The following is a 7942-nucleotide window of genomic DNA, read 5'->3' as shown; positions in this document are numbered from 1 at the left end:
GGAGCACAAACAAACTATACAACTACTGAAAAAGAACTCCTTGCTATTGTCTTTGCTTTTGACAAATTTCGATCATATCTCGTTCTAGCAAAAACGGTGGTCTATACCGACCATTCTGCTCTTAGATACCTATTTTCAAAACAAGATGCTAAACCAAGATTAATCCGTTGGATCTTACTCTTACAAGAGTTCGATATTGAAATCCGAGATAAAAAAGGAGCAGAAAATCTCGCCGCTGATCATCTTTCTCGTCTTGAAAATCCTGAGTTAGAAGTTCTAAATGAATCGGCCATACAAGACAACTTTCCTGATGAATATCTATTGAAGATAGATTAAAAAGAAATCCCATGGTTTGCAGACTATGCAAACTACTTAGTTTGTGGATTCCTTGAAAAAGGATTATCGTACCAAAGACGAAAGAAATTCTTCAGTGATATAAAACACTATTTTTGGGAAGATCCACATCTGTTTAAAAGTTGTCCCAATGGAATAATACGCCGATGTGTATTTGGAGATGAAGCTAGTAAAATATTAAACCATTGTCACACAGGACCAACAGGAGGGCATTATGGGCCTCAACTAACAGCAAGAAAAGTTTATGAAGCTGGATTCTATTGGCCTACAATTTACAAAGACGCACACCTTCTTTGCAAATCCTGTGATGCTTGTCAAAGGGCCGGAAAAATAAGTCAACGTGATGAAATGCCACAAAATGTCATCCAAGTATGTGAAGTATTTGACATTTGGGGTATTGACTTTATGGGTCCATTTCCAAAATCTCATAATAATCTATATATACTCGTAGCCATTGATTATGTATCTAAATGGGCGGAAGCACAAGCTCTCCCAACTAATGATGCACGAGTTGTAGTCAACTTTTTAAAACGTCTTTTTACAAGGTTTGGAACACCGAAAGCTTTAATAAGTGATCGGGGAACTCATTTTTGTAATAATCAACTTGAGAAAGTTCTCAAACGTTATGGAGTAACTCATAAAATCTCAACCGCATATCATCCACAAACAAGTGGACAAGTTGAAAATACCAACCGAGCTTTAAAACGTATTCTAGAGAAAACCGTAGGATCAAATCCGAAGGAATGGTCCATTAAATTGGAGGATGCACTCTGGGCTTTTAGAACAGCCTACAAAACTCCTATTGGAATTACACCTTTTAGACTTGTTTATGGAAAAGCATGTCATCTTCCAGTAGAAATTGAACACAAAGCATTTTGGGCTTTGAAATCATGTAATCTTGATTTACATGAAGCTGGACGTCTACGATTAAGTCAACTAAACGAATTAGAAGAATTAAGACATGAAGCATACGAAAATTCGTTAATCTATAAAGAAAGAACGAAGAAATGGCATGATAAAAGAATCAGAAGTTCAAAAGAATTTAAAGAAGGAGACAGAGTTCTTCTTTTCAATTCACGATTCAAGCTATTTCTTGGAAAATTGAAATCAAGATGGTCTGGACCATTCATAGTCAAAAGAGTTTTCCCATACGGAACGATAGAATTAATAAATTCAAATGGGATTGAATTTAAAGTTAATGGTCACAGAGTTAAACATTACATACATGGTCCGATGGAAGTCGACAACGAAGTTAATCACAATTTTGACACCACAGCTAACTAAGTGTGGGGAGAATCAAGTCTTTAAAGGATAATATGTATTTCTGTTAGAGTTAGATTTTCTGTTTTCGTGTAGTTCTCGAAAATGGAACCCGAATGGTCTTTCCCTAGCAGACCCTAAAGAACTAGTCTTCTCCCCCCATTCTGAATTTTTATTTTTTTTAGGTTTTTACAAAATGAAGACTGCCTGTGAACTAAACCATGGTCTAATGCTACACGCTTTGATCACTAAATGTAATAATGACATACTACCGAGTGAAATAGTATCAGTAATCAGAGAAAGAATGGACAGAGTTAGAAAAGAATCCAGATGCGAAGATAATAAGTTACAATTTGGTAAAGGAAAATCAAAATCCGCAGCGAAAAGAAGAGCACGACACCTAGAAAGATGTCACAAATGCGGAAAATGGTCACATGGAGGTAAATGTTCAAATAATCAAACCTATTCAAATACCGAATTTGTTACTTTATGCAGAGACGGACCGTTCATATGTTTAGAAGAAAAGACACTGAATGCTCGAGGTTACGCCTATGTAGCTATGGAAAACCAATTAAACCGACTATCTTATGAATGGATAGATCATATAACTAAGAAATCTATTTCACAGGTAAGTCTGTACAGTTTTTATTTTTTATTTATTTTTATTTTTAACCTTTTGATAATAAACGCTAATTTGTTCGCTATAAAGTATTAAATTGGTATTAAATAAAATTAGGTTTGGCGACCGAAATTATTGATATCATTCAAAAATTTATTACATCACTGCGAAATTTAACGTTTATTCTTAAGGTATAAATATCTTTAATCAATCAACCCAAAATATTTCAAAAATTCGTCATGAGTTAAATTAGGTCTTGGAACCGAAATTACTTTACCGAAAAGAGGGGCGCATATTTTTGATAATATTTGATTGATTAAAGTGGGATAAAAAGCCAAAAAGATTTTTAATTTTATTTTTACCATGTTTTTAAAATTAATATTTAAATCTTAAATTAATATTGTAAACTTTGTAAAAACAATATTTTTAAAATTGTAAATATTTGAAAAATTAATATAAGTTTGGTGTGAATTTATAATATGAATTTTTAAATTAAGTTTGGTGTGAATTTTTAATATGAATTTTTTAATTTTATGCATTTCAAATTTTAAGTTTGGTATGAATTTTTAATATTAATTTTGAATTTTATATTTAAATTGTGTGAATTTAAAAACAAAAATTTACTTTATCTCATTAAGTTAAAAATATGATTTTTAAAATTCGTCGTGAGTTGAAGACTAGGTCTTTGAACCGAAATTGCTTTACCCGAGGGCGGGACGAGAAATTTTATTATCATTATTTTTAATCTAATTGATTTAAAGTATGCCAAAAAAATTAAAAAAATCTAAAAATCTAAGCTTTTAAAACAATCGCTACAAAAAGACAAATTTTAAAATTTTGTCGAGGGACGGACTAGGGCATCGTTCCGAAACGCCCTCATTCTTAAAAGAAACAAATTTTTAAAATTAATTAATATTTGTTTTATAAGTTAAAGGTTTTATAAATAAAAAAAAAATAGTATGTATATATTTGTCTGTAGTTTATCTTACAAGACAGGGTAAAACAACGCGTTTTCAAAGACTGGCATTAAGTTCAGCAAAAGCAAGTAATTTTGACGACAAGATGCAAAATATGTGTGAAATAACAAACAAGACGGAATAAACAAATGACGTGCACCATTTATCATTCAACAAACAAACAACAATATGTTTGAAACTTTGGTAAAATTTAATCACTTTTCTACGCTTATCACCCTCAATAATTTAAATTGTTACTGATTTCTTGCAAGTGAGGGCATTGCAAGATCTTAAGTGTGGGAAGGGGTTAAATTCTTTCGGATTTTAAAATTTTTTTTACTTTATACACTTGGTTACCATTAAAAATACTAGTAAAGCAGTAGTTGTATTAGAATCTAGTGCTCTCTGATAATAAAGAACAGCCCTAGTCTTATATACTGACTACCCAATTCTAGTAAAATTTTTCAAAATTTTCAATTAAATGAACTCAAAATCATGTTTATACATATTTATGAACGATAAAACTAGGTTTTAACACCGAAATTATTGTTACCTCGGAAAGGACATAAATTGAGAAACAACCAAAATGTTGAAGTTCATTTAAAATGGAATAGAGGACGATAAAAAGGAAAATAAAAGCTAAGTGTGGAAAAATTTACCAAGTTATCTTAAACATATGTCACATATTTTTGTAACAAATAATTGAAAATACTTTTGCTTTGGACTAAACTAAACTGTTTTACCCGATGAAAGAAAAGAAGAGATGGATCTACACGATGAATCAATTCCATCATTAAAAGGAAGTAAAGTCGTCCGAAAAAGAAACGCGCTTCTTGATTTAGGTCATGAAGTTGTCGTCCAGACCAGCTGTAGGTTGACGAAAAATCTAGAAAAGTCATCACTAAAATCAGCAGGAAATCCACGGACCTCAGCATCAAACAGGGTCGCCAAGTGGTCAGATTTATCCTAACCATGAGAAGGATTTATCTCGTACAATGGGGGGGCACCGTGCAAATTAGCTTGATAAGACTAATGAATCAGATCCCCAGAAAGGATAATCTCCTTAAAGATTAAAAATCAGCTGTTAAGACTGATATTAATCAATCCTTGAGATTGACCTTAAAGATTGAGAATTCAAACTCATGGAATTCGATGATATCTAAACTCGAGCTTGAACGAGAAAATATTTTGATCAAAAATTACAAACCGATTTGTTTTCTGAAAAACCATTTTCAATGCGTTCATTACCATTGAACGTAAAATCTTAGGTATTCACCTGGAATTCATTAGGTCACCTGAACCAAATCGGGTGTCAACCGTAAGAACGGTGGTTGCATAGCATGGTCGGAGACAGGACCTTGTGCCAGACCGAAAAATCATAGGATGATCTTTACTATTGCTCCTACCAAGGATAGTTCTAGCATCCGACACGTTAAAAGACCATAATCATCTGCATGTCACGGGACATTGCCTTAACAGTTTCTTGTTCATCGCTTTCCTTTACAACCGGACGGTAGTTTACCGAAAGGTAATATACGGAACAAGTAAACTGGATGTGTGCTTTCCGATACCGGGATAGCAGTGGATTACACGAACCTAAAAGTTTTAGCCAAAATATTGATCCACAAATATATTTTGCAACACCAATGATGGATCAAATCAGAAAACTTGTCTAGGGTAAAATCTAGCTTGAATTTTCAAAAGATCAAATGTTTTCATAAAGATCCAATTTCCTTAAGGATCTAAATTTTTATAGTCATGTGGGACTGTAAACCGCCTTTCAAATGTGCACTTTGCTTTGGAAACCGAAAGTAAATCGGCTATTTGATTGCAAGTGTCGTTGACCTAAACCCGAGGCAACTGTGGATGACACACCCACCTTTAACCATGGTTACATTGTTACTACCATTGTTCATACCGCCATATTGAAATCACTGATGTACAAAGTGTGAAGAATAAAGAAGTGATTCAAGTGTTTTTCAAGACCATATTGCTTGAGGACAAGCAACGCTTAAGTGTGGGAATATTGATAATGCCAAAAATGAACACATATTTTATAGCATTACTCTCCAAGAAAGACAAGATTTTAGTTACAATTGTTCAAATTACAAGCGATATTCGTTTAAATATTAAAAAGTGAAGACAAAAGGCAGATTCGACGAATTGAAGACAAAAAGGTCCAAAAAGCTCAAAAGTACAAGATACAATCAAAAAGGTTCAAATTATTGATGAGGAACGTCTAAAAATGACAAGAGTACAAGTTACAAAACGCAAAGTACACGATATAAAATAGTACGCAAGGACGTTCGAAAATCCGGAACCGGGACATGAGTCAACTCTCAACGCTCGACGCAACGGTGTAAAAATTACGAGTCAACTATGCACAAGAATAAAATATAATATTTAAATAATTCATAATAAGAATAATATTAAATAATAAAAAGTTGTTAATTGAGCATAGTTCAGGGGTCGTAAATGAAAATTCAATTTCAAAATTCGCCTATAAAAGGCAGTGTATTCGATCAATTTTAGGGACACCCTTTTCTATCCTAAATCCCTTTTCTATATCTAATATCAATATCTATAATTCTCTATCATAATGTTAATGTAATAAGATATAACAATAATCTTAATTTTAAGTTTAAATTATGATAATAATAAGATTTATGATAGAGATTGTTTGAGTATGTAAGTCGAAATTCTGTCCGTGTAACGCTACGCTATTTTTAATCATTGTAAGTTATGTTCAACCTTTTTACATTAATGTCTCGTAGCTAAGTTATTATTATGCTTATTTAAAATGAAGTAATCATGATGTTGGGCTAATTACTAAAATTGGGTAATTGGGCTTTGTACCATAATTGGGGTTTGGACAAAAGAACGACACTTGTGGAAATTAGACTATGAGCTATTAATGGGCTTTATATTTGTTTAACTAAATGATAGTTTGTTAATGTTAATATAAAGATTTACAATTGGGCGTCCCTATAAATTACCATATACACTCAATCGGACACGATGGGCGGGGTATTTATATGTACGAATAATCGTTCATTTAACCGGACACGGGAATGGATTAATAGCCACTAGAATAATTAAAACATGGGTGAAATTATGTACAAAGGACACTTGGTATAATTGATAACAAAATATTAAAACCTTGGGTTACACTCAGTCGACAACCTGGTGTAATTATTAAACAAAGTATTAAAATCTTGTTACAGTTTAAATCCCCAATTAGTTGGAATATTTAACTTCGGGTATAATTAAAATTTGACGAGGACACTCGCACTTTATATTTATGACTGATGGACTGTTATGGACAAAAACCAGACGGACATATTAAATAATCCAGGACAAAGGACAATTAACCCATGGGCATAAAACTAAAATCAACACGTCAAACATCATGATTACGGAAGTTTAAATAAGCATAATTCTTTTTTTCATATTTAATTTCCTTTATTTTATATTTAATTGCACTTCTAATTATCGCATTTTTATTGTTATTGTATTGCACTTTTAATTATCGTACTTTTTAATTATCGCAAGTTTATTTTATCGCACTTTTATTATTCACAATTTCATTATCGTTATTTACTTTATGCTTTAATTTAAGTCTTGTATTTATTTTTAATATTTTACATTTGGTTTTAACTGCGACTAAAGTTTTAAAATCGACAAACCGGTCATTAAACGGTAAAAACCCCCCTTTTATATAATAATAATACTACTACTTTATAGATATATATTTTTCTATTTTTCTATTTTGTGTGCGTTAAACTTCTCGAGCTTTCCCTGTGGAACGAACCGGACTTACTAAAAACTATACTATAATACGATTAGGTACACTGCCTATAAGTGTTGTAGCAAGGTTTAAGTATATCCACTCGATAAATAAATAAATAACTTGTGTAAAATTGTAGCATATTTAATAGTATTTCGTACTAAAAATAATACTATTTCGTACCCCATCCCTACAACATCAAGTATTTTTGGCGCCGTTGCCGGGGTCAAATTCTTTCGGATTTTAAATTTTTTTTTTACTTTATACACTTGGTTACCATTAAAAATACTAGTAAAGCAGTAGTTGTATTAGAATCTAGTGCTCTCTGATAATAAAGAACAGCCCTAGTCTTATATACTGACTACCCTATTCTAGTAAAAATTTTCAAAATTTTCAATTAAATGAACTCAAAATCATGTTTATACATATTTATGAACGATAAAACTAGGTTTTAACACCGAAATTATTGTTACCTCGGAAAGGACATAAATTGAGAAACAACCAAAATGTTGAAATTCATTTAAAATGGAATAGAGGACGATAAAAAGGAAAATAAAAGCCAAGTGTGGAAAAATTTACCAAGTTATCTTAAACATATGTCACATATTTTTGTAACAAATAACTGAAAATACTTTTGCTTTGGACTAAACTAAACTGTTTTACCCGATGAAAGAAAAGAAGAGATGGATCTACACGATGAATCAATTCCATCATTAAAAGGAAGTAAAGTCTTCCGAAAAAGAAACGCGCTTCTTGATTTAGGTCATGAAGTTGTCGTCCAGACCAGCTGTAGGTTGATAAAAAATCTAGAAAAGTCATCACTAAAATCAGTAGGAAATCCACGGACCTCAGCATCAAACAGGGTCGCCAAGTGGTCAGATTTATCCTAACCATGAGAAGGATTTATCTCGTACAATGGGGGGCACCGTGCAAATTAGCTTGATAAGACTAATGAATCAGATCCCC

This window comes from Rutidosis leptorrhynchoides, chromosome 6 (genome assembly GCF_046630445.1).
Source record: "Rutidosis leptorrhynchoides isolate AG116_Rl617_1_P2 chromosome 6, CSIRO_AGI_Rlap_v1, whole genome shotgun sequence".
Classification (NCBI taxonomy): Eukaryota; Viridiplantae; Streptophyta; class Magnoliopsida; order Asterales; family Asteraceae; genus Rutidosis; species Rutidosis leptorrhynchoides.
This window is presented reverse-complemented; position numbering follows the sequence as displayed.